Source organism: Orbicella faveolata, unplaced genomic scaffold, assembly GCF_042242905.1.
Source record: "Orbicella faveolata isolate gen_17 unplaced genomic scaffold, um_ofav_v1 contig_27, whole genome shotgun sequence".
Taxonomy (NCBI): Eukaryota; Metazoa; Cnidaria; class Anthozoa; order Scleractinia; family Merulinidae; genus Orbicella; species Orbicella faveolata.
Genome location: NW_028301555.1, coordinates 2,427,501 through 2,444,766, shown reverse-complemented (window position 1 = coordinate 2,444,766; position 17,266 = coordinate 2,427,501). Strand labels below are relative to the sequence as shown.

At 39.5% G+C, this 17,266-nt stretch overlaps 2 protein-coding genes and 1 pseudogene across 4 annotated transcripts in view; 1 reads left to right on the top strand and 2 right to left on the bottom strand.

The window, feature by feature from the left end:
- The window catches only part of LOC110051350 (uncharacterized), a 434,502-nt gene that overhangs the window by 9,766 nt on the left and 407,470 nt on the right, over nucleotides 1-17,266 (bottom strand). The window lies entirely within an intron of this gene.
- The window catches only part of LOC149107135 (uncharacterized), a 16,962-nt gene continuing 16,310 nt past the window's right edge, over nucleotides 16,615-17,266 (top strand). Inside the window, exon 1 of the mRNA XM_089297181.1 lies at nucleotides 16,615-16,677. The gene's annotated coding sequence lies outside the window, so the exon portion shown is untranslated. The remainder of the gene's footprint in view (nucleotides 16,678-17,266) is intronic.
- The window catches only part of LOC149107137 (uncharacterized), a 3,505-nt pseudogene continuing 3,333 nt past the window's right edge, over nucleotides 17,095-17,266 (bottom strand).

Here is a 17,266-nt window from a genome sequence, read left to right as displayed (position 1 = left end):
AATTCCGGGAAAGTCTTTGAATTCTCAGTGCCGTACAGAAGATCAATTTATCTGTCGAAAAAGATCTGTCTAAGAAGATTGCCAGTTGTAGGTTTTAGACGCTGCGAAACTTCTCATTATGCAAGCTCGCTCTTTTCCGCTACTGTGCAATGGACATTTGATGATTTCCCGTAGCAATCAAACCGGCGAAGAAAACTCCGGCATTATCGCTTGCTCACCAAGTTTTTCAGTAAAAAAGCAATGGATTGAAGTGCGAACGGTTGTAATTAGTTAGTTTTGGTTCTGCCCTGATGTGACACGCAAATTCTCCTTACTGCTGTACATGTATTTCTTATGGTACGAACTGGGAGAATTTGTTTCAGTAACAAAATAATGGTGTCGATGGCAATTCCTTATTTCAGCCGACCTGCTCGCTTGATTTTGCGTTGTTGATGTAAGGAGAGATTAGATCTGATCACTGTAAGGTACTGAACAAAACGAAAATAGGTAAATTAATTGTAAGCAAGTGCGAAACAGAAAGTTTACAATTCTTATGAAGCTACAAAATAGGGCCGGAAATCGACACTATTCAAATGTTGTTGTTTGTTTGTTTGTTTGTTTTTGGCGGGAGGGGTTCCTATTAACAACAGCCACATAAAGCAATGAAAATGAAATCAAAAATAACAGAAAGGGGAGAAAATATAAGTGAAATCGATTCTTGTTGTGACGGAATGTTACATTTAGTGAAGGGAAATTCTAGAAGTCTACTTCAGTCTAGTTCAAGTTCACCCTTTATTAGGTTTATGTCTTGGGGTCAGCTCGTGATTTCTAAGCCATCATTGTCAATATGTGGCGAAATCAGATAACCCGTCGCTCGCACGTTTTTAACTTTCATTTTCTATCGGTTGAACTTATAATATGTAAGAGTATGTAAAAAGGTGTGTTTAGAATTGTCACTACCTACTGAAACCTCCCATTTTCTGAGTCAATTTCATTTCGTCAATGTGATTTACAGTGTGGTGTTCAAAAATGCAAAATATGCTTAAAGAGTAGGCGCGATTGCCGTCGCTATCTCGATCAAGGTTTGGAACGTTCTCTCCATCTCAGGCCCCCCATTTCAGACCCCCCATCTCAGGCCCCCATCTCAAGCCACCATCTCAGGCCCTCCACCTCAGACTTTCCATCACAGACCCCCCATCTAAGGCCCCAAGCCCCCCACCTCAGACCCACCACCTCAGATCCCCCATCTCAGACCCTCCACCTCAGACCCCACACTTTTCGTGTGAGACTACAATATCAGGCCCCGACAATGTCAGACAGCACGCTTTTCGCGCGAGACTACAATATCAGGCCCCGAACATGACACCTACAATCTCAGACCCCACGCTTTTTGTGCGAGCTTACAATATCAGGCCACGACAATGTCGATTGCTACCCTGGGGGGGGGGGGGGGGAGGGGCACTGCCATATATGGGCTATATAGGTATGTGCCGCTGTGAAAGGTATGTTTTTCAAGCAGTTTACTCTAGGATAGGGTGTATAAATCAGAGCGTTTGGGTCTAGAATAGGGTATAATTTTTCACAAAACTGACTAGTTGGTTGAAGATTTTATCTAGACTAAGGAAACCAGGAATTGCCACTCAAAAATATAAAAAAAAAATCAAATCGGCAAGTTTAAATTTACGCAAATCAGCCTCAAGAGTGTCGATAGATGAAGGGATTTGGGGAGTTCACTCTAGTATAGGGTAGCAAAATTCAGTTGAACTAACTCTGGTATAGGCTAAGGGTTCCAGGGTCCCAGCGGCACATCCTCACCCAGAAATTCCCAAAGTACCCCTCCGGGGTTGTTACGTTTTTCGCGCAAGACTTCAATATCAGGCCCCGAACATGACACCTACAATCTCAGACCCCACGCTTTTCGTGCGAGCTTACAAAATCAGGCCTCGACAATGTCAGACCCCACGCTTTTCGCGCGAGACTACAATATCAGGCCCTGAACATGACACCTACAATCTCAGACCCCACGCTTTTCGTGCGCGACTACAACAATCATCAGAAACCCTCGAACCCTCGCCAAAGATTCATTTTTCGGGCAATCTCTCAGCCGCGCACATTTATGAGCAGACATACCAACCGCCTGAAGGGGTTTATTTATTTGATTCAGGAGAGGTCAAACGTGAAATTTCATTTTAAAATTTCAGTCAACGACATGTATTTACGTGGAATAAAATTGGTCATTTAATGGGAGTCCATACCCTCTCGTTGCAAGTAGACGACTTATTTTCACCTATACGACATTGCTTAAACCGGTATTTAAAAACAGTGAAAGAGGCCTTCCAGTGCTGTCGATGAATATAACTATAAAAATTTCGGGCGTGAAATTATACAAATATCCCAATAAAGAAATGCTATAAAATCACCTTACGCTTGATCTTTATCAACGTGTTATACACTTCTCGTCGATCTACCTTATTGCATAGAAAAGCTTCGGTACATTAAACGAGTAATATGCGAGTGTGAGAATTGCGTGACTACATGAAGTAATCGGATAATAACTTCGTTCTGAGACGGACATGATACCAATCTGTCAGCGAAGTCTGCTACTAAACAAAGGCATTTTGAGGTCAACAAAAATTTCAAGACGCTGATTCCGTGACTTGAAACAAAGTGATACATATAATTATCTTAGAACGTTTTGGGACGGATGCTTGCTTCAAAAATATATTTTAAAAGTATTTATAATTTATATATTTCCTAACAAAATAGTACCAGAATGCGGTAATAAGAAACGCGATGCTGTGAAGTCTATAGGCTAGAAAGGAAGTTGCAACAATGGCGACAGTGAACTTGCAGTTTGTTATTCGTAATAACCATATTTCATAATAATTTCAGTACACTACTGAAGAATTACTGTATTACTTAGCACAGCAGTTAACATAAAGTTAAACGCGACACATAAAACAGTCAAACCCGACTGATATGATCGGGGTCTGAATTGGTACGTTGGGGTCTGATATGGTAGGTCGGGGTCTCGTATTGTATGTTGGGGTCTGATATGGGGGACCTGATATGGTAGGCCACGTTCCAACTCTAATAGGTTATTTCCTTCTCCGATATATGTTGTGAGAAATAAGATGCTGATCTGACAATATATAAGGTGAAGACTGCAGTAGTTGTCGCAACGGATACATCGAGCGGTTTACTACAGACCGTGTTTTCGGTTTTCCTTTATTCTTCGACCCTACTTTTTTGCTACTAGTAACTTTTAGGAACACCGATAAAGCAGTGAAAAACAAGTCATTATTCCTTTGGCTTAAACATGATGAAGGGAAGTCATGATAAAAGCTAATTATAGTAATGATCACTTCATATGTTGACCTCTTTGTTAATCCAAGCATTCTGAGATGACAAGTCATCTTTTTTGTAGACTTCGGAATGTGGGCAGATCAAATAACGCTTCACAGAGCACATTCTAATAATCAAATTTTCAATCTCGTTTGCTTTACAATTTGGATTCACGGCATTACCCAAAGAACTTCAGAATTTCTGGGACGGTCTTAGATTCCCTCTTGATTGACAGCCCTATAACGTGTACGTAATCAACCGAGACTACTTTCGCGGGAATATGTGGATACCACGAATTGGCAGGCTACTCAGATCCAAGCATTTTTATAATAATAATAATAATAATAATAATAATAATAATAATAATAATAATAACACCTATTTTGTTTAATCTCCACTGGCTTCCTGTTAACTATCGTATCATCTTTAAAATTCTACTCATCACGTACAAGGCCCTAAACGATCTGGCACCTTCATACGTTCGTGATCTTCTCACTCCTTACACTCCGTCTCGTCAACTACGTTCATCTTCTAAAGAACTTCTTTCCATTCCGCACTTCAATTTGAAAACATATGGCGCAAGATCTTTCTCTGTAGCAGCTCCTACACTCTGGAACACTCTTCCGTCTGACATCAAGAACAGCTCCTCAGTGTCCCTTTTTAAACATAAACTAAAAACGTTCCTTTTTAAAAAAGCATTTTTATAACTTTTTAAGGACATTTTTTTTATTTTTACTTTATTAGTCTTAAGTGTTTTTAATATTTCTAACTGTAAAGCGCTTTTGAACTTTTAGGATATTGGCGCTATATAAATATTTTATTATTATTATTATTATTATTATTATTATTATAATAATATTATTATTATTATTATTTAGTGAGGGAATCCAACTCGCCAAAGGTGGTTTTCAGTGGAGCCCTCCTAAATAGTATTAGATGTGATTCTATTAAGTTATAAGTAAACATGGACCACGGAAAACTCTGTTTACCAGTTCGTAAAAGCGAAGAACGAATGAAAACACATCAATGAGTGAAGAAGCGAAAGTTGCCCTCGCGGATGAAGCTATAGCTATCGTATCAAGCGGGCAAAAAGATCGAGTCAAGAGAAGAGAAACGTTCCGTAAAAATTTGGGAACTCGACAGCGATAACAGCGACGTTTACATTGACTCTTTTGTTGAGTCCGATACCGATGAATCGCCCAACTCATTGAGATCCATTGGAATATTATCCATGCACATTTGCTCCGCCGCGCTTTCTTTTGTTCAGTTTGTTCTCGTCGCCCAGCCACTCTAGCGTTCGTATCCTTTTTCGTCTTCCCCATTTTGCCAGACCAGCTTCAAGAAAAACCGAGCTACAGAAAAATTATCTCTCCGCCTTGAGCGCATTGCGAAACACAAGGGTTTTTTTTAGAGATTCACGCGTAAATTTCACCGCGAGTTAATGGTAGTAAATTTTCCAAGCTCTGATTGGCTCAGTGATCTGAGAACCCAGTTGAAGGCGTTTGTGGGCGGAGTTTGTTTGCCAAGCAAGAGATTTTTCTTAGGGCTGTTTTCTCGAATAAATGTTTTCGCTTGAAGCAGACACTTTAAAGAGTTACAACTCAAAGGGAATTTGTTTGATTGCCCTCAAATTTGGACAGTAGCTAGATTAACATATAAAAAACAAAAAACTGTCTGCGAATTGTTTATTTCGAAATATTTTTTCTCCGAGAGCAATTTTTGTACGATCACTTCACATTTTTAAAATCCTATTTCGAAAATGTTCTGTAACTTTTTACTGCAATTGAATGTGGCAAAACACAGACACGCTTTTTTAGCGCTTTTTGTCCTGAAACCGAGGAAAAAAATGAATTAGCGAAAAACAAAATTCGCTTTGACTTGTAGCTTCCAAAAGGTGATTAGGACGCTCGCATTTAGTGGCCGTGAAAAAATCGACAGTTCATTTTATTTCAAAATTTTTGGTATGGTTTGATAGCCAGCTCTATAAGCTTTAATTTGATATGGGGTTTAGGTATCTACAGCTTAAACCGGACGCGCTAAATCGCTTGGACGTGAGACACCCCTGAAGGTATACGGTAACCTTAAAACAAACGTAGCAAGGAAAATGCCAAGGTTTACGAACTCGTGAGATCTCGCGTCTCTAATCTTTGCAATCAAGACAAGAAATTCCGGCGAAGTCTTTGAATTCTCAGTGCCGTAAAGAAGATCAATTTCTCTGTCGAAAAAGATCTCTCTAGGAAAATTCCCAGTTGTAGGTTTTAGTCGCTGGGAAACTCCTCATTATGAAAGCTCGCTCTTTTCCACTATTGTGCAATGGACATTTGATGATTTCCCGTAGCAACTTGAACAAACCGGCGAAGAAAACTCCGGCATCATAATTTGCTCACCAAGTTTTTTAGTCAAAAAGCAATGGATTGAAGAACTTACGAATGGTTGTAATTAGTTAGTTCTGGTTCTGCCCTGACGCGACACGCAAATTCTCCTTACTGGTGTATATGTATTTCTTATACTACGAACTAAGAGAGTTTGTTTCAGTAACAAAATAATTGCGTCAATGGCAATTCCTTATTTTAGCCGACCTACTCGCTAAATTTTGCGCTGTTGTTGTAAGGAGAGATTAGATCTGATCACTGTAAGGCACTGAACAAAACGAAACTGGTCAAATCAATTGTAAGTAGGTGTTAAACAGAAAGTTTACAATTCTTATGAAGCTAGGGCCGGAAATCGACATTATTAATTGATGTTTTTTGGGGGGCGTATTAATAAAAGCCACATAAAGCGATGAAAATCAAATCAAAAATATAGAGAGGGGAAAAAATATAAGGGAAATAGGTTCTTGTTGTGACATAATGTGAAATTTTGTGAAGGGAAATTCTAGAAGTTTACTTGAGTCTAGTTCAAGTTGACCCTTTATTACGTTTATGTCTTGTGGTCAGCTCGTGATTTCTAAGCCATCATTGTCATTATGTGCGGAGATCATATAAACCATCGCTGGCACGTTATAACTTTCATTTTCTATTATTGAACTTATAATATGTAAGAGTATGTGAAAAGGTGTGTTTAGAATTGTTACTTCCTACTGAAATATTCCATTTTCTGAGTCAATTTCCTTTCGTCAATGCGATTTACACTTTGGTGTTCAAAAATTCAAACTATGTTTATAGAGTAGGCGCGATCTTTCGAGTCGGTCTATGTTCCTCGAAAAGCGGCGGGTAATCGAGCCTACATGCACAGCGACAAGGAACAAACTTAGAATTGAAGATAAATTTGTTCCAAGAAATTCAATTGGCACGGAATGATAAACTGTAAGTGTTTGAGCTGCGTAAGGTAATCACTGCGGCAAATCACTTTTCTATATAAACACAACAGAGAAACGATTGTCACAGTGTCACTTAGGGGAAAATGTACAATCTTGGACAATCTGAATGAAGGAAAAATGGCTCGTTTTGGGTTTAGCGCCGGTTCATCATTGATTTTTGATTCGGGGGGAGGGGTGGTTTTATTTCTTATTTTATTCTGACCAAGATTGTAGTATGAAGAATGCATGTCACTCTTAGTTAAGCACTTTCCGTTTCCATCGATCTGGCGTTGCAGCTTTCTGATTTTTTCACAGGTGCTTGGTAAAGAAGAGAAACGAGGAAGTGGCGAGTCCTTTGTGGTGCTGATTTGAGCGGAAACATCAGAAGGTAGAATCTTTGTCATTTGTTTAACAATGTGGTAACAGATTCATGTTTCTATTGCCTGAATAAATAGTTCGTCTGATGTTTGTTGTTAACACTGAAAGAGGTCTAAGGAAGAATCTACCTCTCCAAAAGTGTCATTTACGAAGGTTATGTTAACGTCAATGTTCATTGGATTGTTATTGCAGATTTTGATTTTTCGAAGAAACAACAGGACAACAAATCAGCAAAACCAATTAAACAACAACGACAGCAGAGTCTGTTCCAGGTATTTTGCACATTTGTTGTTCAGAGGCATTTTAATCCTACTACTTTGCTTTCGCGCTCTCAAGTCTCACTGGTTTTCAAAAGATACTTATTTTGGTCTTGATCGCCCCACGGCACGCAGGCAATCAATCTATCATCTTACAAAATTGCACATCTTTTAATGTTTTCTTTTTTTTAGATTAAAATTTCTCTGTCTTTCAGTCCCAACTTGCGCTATTATGCAATGGACTTTCTCGCGCATATTTTAGTTGGTAATTTTCCGCAGTAAACAAACCGGCGAGAAAACCTCGGCCATTATAACTTGCTCACCAAGTCTTTAGTCAAAGAACAACAGGTAGAAGTGCTAATGGTTGTAATTGGTTTGGTCCTGATGTGACACATAAATTCTCTTTACTGGTGTATGTCTGTTCCTACGAACTGAGGAATTCCTTTTACAGACAAAAAAATGTGTTGATGGGTCTTGATGGCAATTCCTTATTTCATCCGACTGCAGGCATAATTTTGCGTTGTTGTTGTGAGAAGTATTAGATCTGATCCCTGTAAGGCACTGAACGCAATTATAAAACATGCATTTTTTAGAGGGTAGTATATCTGATGAACTAAAACCTCAGAAGGTTATGTAATTTCTGATTTTGGAATATGACAAAATAACATAGAAATCGGCAATACACTTCTTGGCAGCAAATCCTTTGCGGCCGAACTTCACGATAAAGCGAATAGCAATCCAAGCGATTTTGTTCCAAACGAGGTTTTCTCTCCAGTAGAGCTAGGCAACTGGAAAACGACGAAAGTAGATCGTTTGTCGTACAAAGGTCACTGTAAAAAAAGCCGCGAAGGTGAGACCGTGATTCTTCTCGTGGCCTCGCCCTCGCCGCTCGTTCCGCGCCACGAAACCTCACAAAAAATCCCCAACAAGACCGCCAGCTTCGCAGCCTAATAAAGTATTGGTAAAGGTCAGGTTACAACTACCAAGACTTATCTGCACCCGCAGAGGCCTTGCACGAATTCACCCCTTGTCACTACGATAGGATATACCGTCCTTTAGCAAGTTGAACAAACACCAACTAACGGACCCTAATTAAGTTATCTTGATTTTCTGTCGATAGCAGTTATTGCTATGTTGTATTTATGGAACATCGTATGGTATTTATACTTCAGTTTCCCTTTGTTTTGTGAGAATAGTGCTCAAAATGGTCCTGAACATTTTATAACCGTCGTTGTTTCTAGGGCAGTTTTCTTTTTTTTTTTCGGACAATGTATTGGCCTCGCGCTTTTAGTAACAGCCGTAAGAGTAGGCTCCAGTGGCTAGGAGTTTAATCTACAAATACAGCGGAGGCATCCGCTTAACATGGACATTTCGTTTTTATGAAATAAACTCTTATGTAGTCCTAAGATACCAAGATCCTGCATTCTAAACAAACGCGGCCTTTCTGCTTCTGCGATTCTGCGAGTAGCACATTTCCGACCCCAGGGCTTTTCTGTTTTTCTCGACAAGGCGAAGGCTCTGAGGTCGAGAATGCATTTACAGTCCACAGTTCTTGGCTCATAATTTGATTTTCCCCTAGTCGTTTTTTTAACATTTTCTTTCAAAAGTTTTGCACATTTACGCTTCAAACTCTTATAAACCGCTGGGAAACGCGTTAAGCGCTGAGAACGCTTGTATAAATCAAGAATCTTCTATCTCAGCTGACAAATATGGAACAATTTCTTAGCTACAGTAGAACCCCGCCTTACCGTGACCTCGTTATTACGGCCAATTATTTCTGTTCCAGCAAAAAAGCCCATACATTTTCTTGTAAGAGAACCCTGTTAACGCGATTACCCTAATAGTACGGCCTGCGGTCACTTTCTGAAATCCCAACCTGTATAATCCTTTATAATTTTACTCCGTTAATACGGCCACTTGAAGCAAATACGTATTCACAATTGACCAAACAAAACAACTATTGTGAAACAATATTAGGAAATACTCTCTTTTATTCAAAGCGCCTGTAACATGACGTCTTTCTACAGTTAATCTGGTATGTACTGATTGGGGTTTTAATTTTTTGTTATCATATCTGCATTTCGGATTCTTTTTCAGATTTTTAGAGGAGCAAGTGTGATACATCTGTATATCCGACAAGACGTCACTTAAAACATACCAGTCATGAAATTTGACGCTACCCCATCAACACGGTCACTTCGGCGAAATTTTCATGGGCCGTTGGTGACTGTACTAACGGTGTTCAACTGTACCAGTTCAAAATATCAGCCGCCGTTATAACTGTTTTATTACTGGTCTTCATTGTCATGCCATCAAAAAAGAATCGTAACCATGCTGTGGAATAATTAAAGTCAAGAATCTGGGATATCATAGACTGATATATAAACAACCTCGCCAATATTTAGGAAATGTTTCACCCAAATTTTAAGAGATCTGGTTAGACACGCCATGTTGGTGTCCCTCGGAGCGGCACAAATATGGCGGCCGTAGAATCCGGAGAGTACTCACAGAAAAGTTGGGTGGGGGTGTGCGGACCGCCTCCCAAACCCCGTACCCTATTTATGACCAAAATCTGCGATTTTCTCTACCCTATTTATGACTTGACAAAAAATTCGATACCCTATTTATGATCATTGCGGCGAACACAGTTGCCCTAAACATAATTTATGAAGAACTTTTGTTGATGGCTTATCGATAATGATGAAAAAGTAGCTTCTTCTTAGAAACATACCTAGTTCAAGACGAGTACAACAACTATACCTAATTTGAGACCAAAATGGCCAAAATCAATACCCTATTTATGACCAAAACGGCTGAAAAACCACACCCTTTGGGCCACACATACCACATACCTATAGAGCCCATAAAAGGGAGTACCCCCCTTCGGGCCGTAGAGCAACACGAAACGTCTGCCACCGAGTCTGCTAACGAGTTTTGCTATAAAAGGACAGCTTTTCATTACAGAGCTCCGATATATTGAAAATAATACTTCGTGTAATGTAAGGACTGTTCCGTTGACAAAAACTTTAAAAAAAATAGTAAGTCATCCCTTGACCTAGGCGACAGCTTTCTCTGGCCGCCATTTTAGGGCCTGTTTACAAGGAGGGCCGGCCGAGGGAGGGTTACCCTAGCAAGCGGGTTAACCCTAGCTGGAGGGCAAAATATAGCCCGGGTTTACAAGCAAAATTTTACGGGTAGGGTAACCCTACAACCCGGGACAATTTTATGCGCGGTTACACTCAAAGTGTCTGGAAACAATTAGAAAGTTAATCCGGGTAGGCGGGTTAACCCTACCTGGAGTGTTCACAAGGGAAGAAGTTAACACGCCTGCCAGGGTAACCCTCAGCTGCCTTGTAAGCGCGATGAAGAAAAAAAGGGGAAATGTGTGAGTGCTAGGGTAAACCACCTTCTAAGGTAACCCTCGCTCCTTGTAAACATGTCGTTAATGTCGCGCGACTCAAAAACCTGTAAATTCCAATATGCTCTATTTGCTCTAAAGACATTAAAAAGCCTTGTCGAGATACAACTTCGCAAGACACCAAGTTCTGATCTCATAGGGTCTTATATCTGATAGCCTGCGAACAGGCTCCCGGTGAGCCCGAACGAAGCGAGGGAGCCTGTAGACATTCTATTGATGTTCTATGATACCAGTTCCTGGTATCATGATATGATTGGTTAAATCGCTGATTGTTGACATCTTTGAGATGAATATTTGACAGATTTTTGTAAACTGCGGTTGACCGCCCTGCACGACTACTGTACTTCGGTTGATAACAATTGTGCATTTGCCGTTCTCTTTTTAATTTCGGTCTCCCAACCTTTCAGTATTTCGCAAGTGATTCTAAAGGGTACTTTATGCTCTGTTATGAGGAGGAATTTTAAGTAGAGTGGAGCCGTTTGGCTGTGCTGTAGCAAATTCTTTTAGAGGTTGGAATCTACATGTCGTTTCGCAGAATTTGACACCTCTATCATGTGCTTATAATTTCTTTAGGCTCTTGACAAAGTTTGAAATATTCCGTGAACATGTTGCTTACTTGCACTCTATATTAAGACGCCGAGCCGGGCTGTTTGATTAGGTCGATTTATAGAACTGTTTGCCTGTACAGAAAACGTAGCTTCTTGACAGGTCTAATTACCGCATTGACTGATTTGTTACAGGCTAATCACTAAGGGCGGACAGGCACATCAAAAACAAAGTCTACAGGCTCCCACGTCCCGCCCTGATCGCTCCACTTTCCAAATTCTTCAGTTCCGCGCTCGCCGAATGTTTTTTCCCGCCCTCGCCCGGAGCCTGTTCGCAGGCTATATATCTGATGAAACTAAAACCTCAGAAGAAAAGATATTTTTTATTTGGAATATGACAAAAAGATGAAAACCGGTAATACACTGTAAACGTTGAACATTCAGTCTGTTCGCGAATGCCCTCCGACCGAACTTCACGATAACACGAATGAAGATCCAAACGATTTTGTTCCAGACAAGATTCTCGTTCAGTCTCTATATATAGTATACACTGTCACGCAGTAACAAAAATGCATTAAAAAATGGAGTCGAGAAAATGGATCTTATAGAAGATAAATAAAGAAGACACTCCACGCTTTACGTCTGTGGTCTAGGGTCTGTGGCAACCGGAAAACAGCGTAACTATTTGAAAATTACTTTCGATATCTGGGCGACGGATTATCTGCACTGCACAAACATATATTTACATGAACATTTTTCCTATTTACTGGCTAAATATCGTGAGATGCACCGCCGCATTACTCTGAAATTCTAACTGCACTGGTTTCCAAAAGGACGCTAACGAGCTGAAAAGTTGTCAACATATGTACATTTCGCACCTCTTATGCCTGATGAGGATATAAACTCTGGTGGCTCTTTAGTTTTGATGAAGACACGTGACCAAAGTATGTCGTACAAAGGTCACAGTGAAAATCAAAATTGAAATAATCTGTCAGTCAATTTTTGTTGTTGCTATGTTACGCAATCAGGCTACTGATTACTGCAAAGACTTGGAACGTGTCCATTATAGAGTCGAACTTAAATTATTATCGCGAGTCCTACGCTCTTGTTCAGAATATCTCTTATCAAAATGTTAGCGTCCTTTGATTACCAAGACGAACACATTTAAATTGTCTCTCTTGGACTTCTGCAATGAATTCACTTGGTTCTTTGAGGGGGGCGTAAGGGGGGTTCGAAAACCGCAAAACCGCGTAAAAAAAAGGTAAAAAACCGCAATACCGCATGGAAATTTACCAAAATACCGAAACCGTAGTTACAAATGTGCTACGGTTCCGTCATTGATACTTCTAGTTCGCCACTCCATTAGAAATACGACCTTATTTAGTTTGATAAAAGTGTACGTTAATGTTAATCAACGTATGATCATCGCACCTATAAAATAATACTGTAATAATTGACACACGTCCGTGGGACTGACCTCGTTATGCTACTGCGGAACTAATATAAGTGCGCTTGCGCATGCACGAATACTGCTGAGTTACCCAATTCAAAACATCGATGTTTACGACTTCAGCACTGGAAATCACTGGAATCTTACACAACGAAAGCTTTCCGCGACTTTATTGTTTGGTGAAAATTCATCGAGATGCTAGTTTTCAAGTTCAAATATCCCGAATATGAGCTCGGAACATCCATTTTAAGGCGCAATTCGACTGAATCAACCTTGAATTTCATTTAAAATTTTCCAAGAATAATTTTGAATGACCCGAAGACAACGTGGTCAGCCCCATGAAGTTTTCAGTAAAGCAAACGATTGTTGAAGCGTATAACTCTCCAGGAGCGAGTTCCTGCTCCCAGAAGAAACGTCGCCGAGCTTCCAATCTCTCCTTGAAGTAACATCGTCTCTTCCCGACCATCCTCATAACCACTTCTTCTTGGTCGGCAGACATTGCCCCGCACGAGGTCACGGCAAATACTGTAAGAAATCGGAGCGAAAGATTCCCAGCCCGGAAAGTCAACAAGTCGACGTATCATTGGATAAAATGGTTAATCATACCAATAATTAAGTGGAAAAAGCGGAAATTACAAACAGCAAAGTTTGCTTGCACAACAATGGTCCCTTGCAAAACGTAAAGAAGAGATCAAAAGTTATCGGAAACGTCAGGATCCGAGTAATAACTGTCATAACTGGAAAGCGCAGACGGCTGCAGACTCTTTTTTACCGATTACCGCGATCGAAAATTTATGAAAACCGCAAACCGCTCAGTCTTATTAAACCGCTATACCGCAGGTTAAAATAAAGATTTCCGCAAAACCGCGTCACCGCAAACCCTTACGTCCCCCTCTTCTTTGCATGGGTGATCAGTTTAAAAATTCTGTAGACCTGTACACTTGACTTCTCTAAAATGCGTCGTGAGAAATAAGATGTTGATCTGACAATAAAGTGAACTGCTGAAGTGGTTGCCACAAGGATACATCGAGCGCTTTACTAAAGACCGTGATTAGTTTTTACTTTTTTCTTCTACCCTACTTTTTTGCTACTAGTGACTTTTAGGATCACTAATAAAGCAGTCAAACCCAAGTCGCTTTGGCTTTAACACGAGGAAGGGATTCATAACAAAAAGCTAAATATAGTGATGGTCACTTTATATGTTGTACTGTTTGTTGATCTAAGCATTCTAATGACGACAAGTCATGCAAACTGGACACTTCGGAATGTAAGTAGATCAAATAACGCTTCACAGAGCACATTCTTTTAAATTTTCAGTCAGTTTATAATTTGGATTCACGGCATTAAGAACGAAGTGAACTTTAGAATTTTTGGGATGGTCTTTAGATTCTGCGAAACAGGACAATTGTAAGTACAGTACATACATACATGTCCCTTTATCACTGCATAAATTGCATTTTTTTTCTTAGCACATTTAGGTCTAAGAAAATGCGAATTAAAACAAACGTAGCAAGGAAAATGCCAAGGTTTACGAACTCGAGAAGATCTCGTGTGTCTTTGCAATCAAAACGAGAAATTCCGGCGAAGTCTTTGAATTCTCAGTGCCGTATAGAAGATCGATTTCTCTGGCGAAAAAGATCTGTCTAAGAAAATTGCCAGTCGTAGGTTCTAGTCGCAGCAAAACTTCTCATTATGCAAGCTCGCACTTTTTTACTGTTGGGCAATGGACATTTGATGATTTCCCGTAGCGAACAAACCGGCCAAGAAAACTCCGACATTATAACTTGCTCAACAAGTTTTTTAGTAAAAAAGCAATGGATTGAAGTACGAATGGTTGTAATTACTGTAGTTAATTTTGGTTCTGCCCTGATGTGACTCGCAAATTCTCCTTACTGGTGTATATGTATTTCTTATAGTACGAACTGGGAGAATTTGCCTCAGTAACAAAATAATTGCGTCCATGACAATTCCGTATTTCAGCCGTCCTGCTCGCTTAATTTTGCATTGTTGTTGTAAGGAGAGATTAGATCTGATCAATGTAAGGCACTCAACAAAACGAAAATAGGTAAATTAATTGTCGGTAAATGCAAAACAGAAAGTTTGTAGTTTTTGTGAAGCAAGGGCCGGAAATCGACATTCTTGAGATGGTGTTGTGTTTTGGGGGCGTATTGATAAAGACACATAAAGCAATGAAAATCCAATCAAAAATATAGAAAGGGGAGAAAATATAAGGGAAATCGATTCTTGTTGTGACGGAATGTTAAATTTAATCAAGGGAAATTCTAGTCTTCTTCATTCTAGTTCAAATTGACCCCCTTTTTTTATTATGTTTATGTCTTGTGGTCATCTCGTGATTTCTAAGCCATCATTGTCAATATGTGCGGAGATCAGATAACCCGTGGCTCGCACATTTTTACTTTCATTTTCTATTACTGAACTTATAATATGTAAGAGACCGTGTGTTTTAGACTTGTTACTTCCTACTGAAATATTACATTTTCTGAGTCAATTTCATTTTGTCAATCTGATTTACACTGTGATCTTAAAAAAATGCAAAATATGCTTATAGAGTAGGCGCGAATGCCGCCGCTATCTCGAGTCCGGTCTATGACCTACACAGCGAGAAGACACAAACTTAGAGTTGAAGGTAAATCTGTTTCAGGAAATTCAATTGGCATCGAATGATACACTGTAAGTGTTTGAAAGACGTAAGGTAATCACTGCGGCAAATCACTTTTCTATATAAACAGAACAGAGAAACGATTGTCACAGTGTTACTAAGGGGAAAATTAACAATCTTGGACAACTTCAATGAGAAATTAAGACTATCCGTCCCTCCACTTCAATGAGAAAAAATCGCGCATTTTAGGTTTAGCTCCGCCTCATCATTGATTTTTGATTCGGGGAGAGGAGTGGTTTTATTTATTTTATTCTGACTAAGACTGTAGTATGAAGAGTGTGTTACTCTTAGTTCAATACTGCTTTATCAGCACTTTCCATTTCCCTCGTAGTTTCCAGTTTGTACTAATATAGATATACACCAGTAAGGAGAATTTGTGTCAAATCAGGCCAAACATTGAAATTTTTTTATTTATTCACAGGTGTTTGGTAAAGAAAGCAAAGAAGGACGTGGCGATTCGTTTGGAGTGCTGACTTGAGCCGAAACATCAGCAGGTAGACACATTTTTATTTGTTTAACAATGTGGTAACAGATTCATGTTTCGATTGCCTGAATAAATAGTTCGTCTGATGTTTGTTGTTAATACTGTAAGAAGTTTAAGGAAAAATCTACTTCTCCAAAGTGTCATTTAGGAAGGTTGTGTTAACGTCAATGTTCATTGGATTGTTATTGCAGACTTTGATAATTTGAAGAAACAGCAGGACAACAAATCCGCAAAAACACTTAAACAGCTACGACATCAGAATCTGTTCCAGGTATTTTGCACATTTGTTGTTTATAGGCATTTTAATCCTACTACTTTGCTTTCGCGCACTCATGTCTCGCTGGCTGGCTTGTTTTGGGTTTAGCGCCAGTTCATCATCGATTCGGGGGGAGGCGTAGTTTTATTTCGTATTTTATTCCGACCAAGATTGTAGTATAAAGAGTGTGTTAGTCTCAGTTAAATATTGCTTCATCAGCACCTTCCGTTTCCTTTGATATGTCGTTGAAGCTTTCTGATTTATTTACAGGTGTTTGGTAAAGAAGAAAAAGGAGGAAGTGGCGATTCCTTTGTGATACTGATTTGAGACGAAACATCAGAAGGTAGAAACGTTTTTATTTGTTTAACAATGTGGTAGCAGATTCATATTTCGATTGCTGAATAAATAGTTCGTGACCTCTGATGTTTGCTGTTAACACTGTAAAAAGTTTAAGGCAAAATCTACTTCTCCAAAGTGTCATTTAGGAAGGCTGTGTTAACGTCAATTTTAATTGGATTGTTATTGCAGATTTTGATCATTTGAAGAAACCACAGGACAACAAATCAGTAAAACCAAGTCTGTTCCAGGTATTATGCACATTTGTTGTTCAGAAGCATTTTAATCCTACTACTTTGCTTTCGCGCTGTCAAGTCTCACTGGCTTTCAAAAGATATTTATTTTGGCCTTGATCGCCCCACGGCACGAAAACAATCAATCAATAATCTTACAAATTGCACATCTTTTAATCTTTGCTTTTTTTAGATTAAAATTTCTCTGTTTTTCAGTCCCAACTTGCACTATTATGCAATGGACTTTGTCGCGCATATTTTAGTTGGTAATTTCCCGCAGTAAACAAACCGGCGAAAAAACCTCCGCCATTGTAACTTCCTCACCAAGTTTTTTAGTCAAAGAACAACAGTTAGAAGTGCTAATGGTTGTAATTGGTTGGTTTTGATAAGGTCCTGATATGACACACAAATTCCCCTAACTGGTGTATATCTGTTCTACGAACTGAGGAAATTTCTTTTAGAGACAAAAAAACATGTTGATGGGTCTTGATGGCAATTCCTTATTTCACTTTGGTTTCCCGGATGTGTAAGGCGATGCTGCTCGCGTAATCCCCGTAAATAGTCATCCGTCCACCGTCGCCACACCGGGTCTTTACACCTCTTGAGG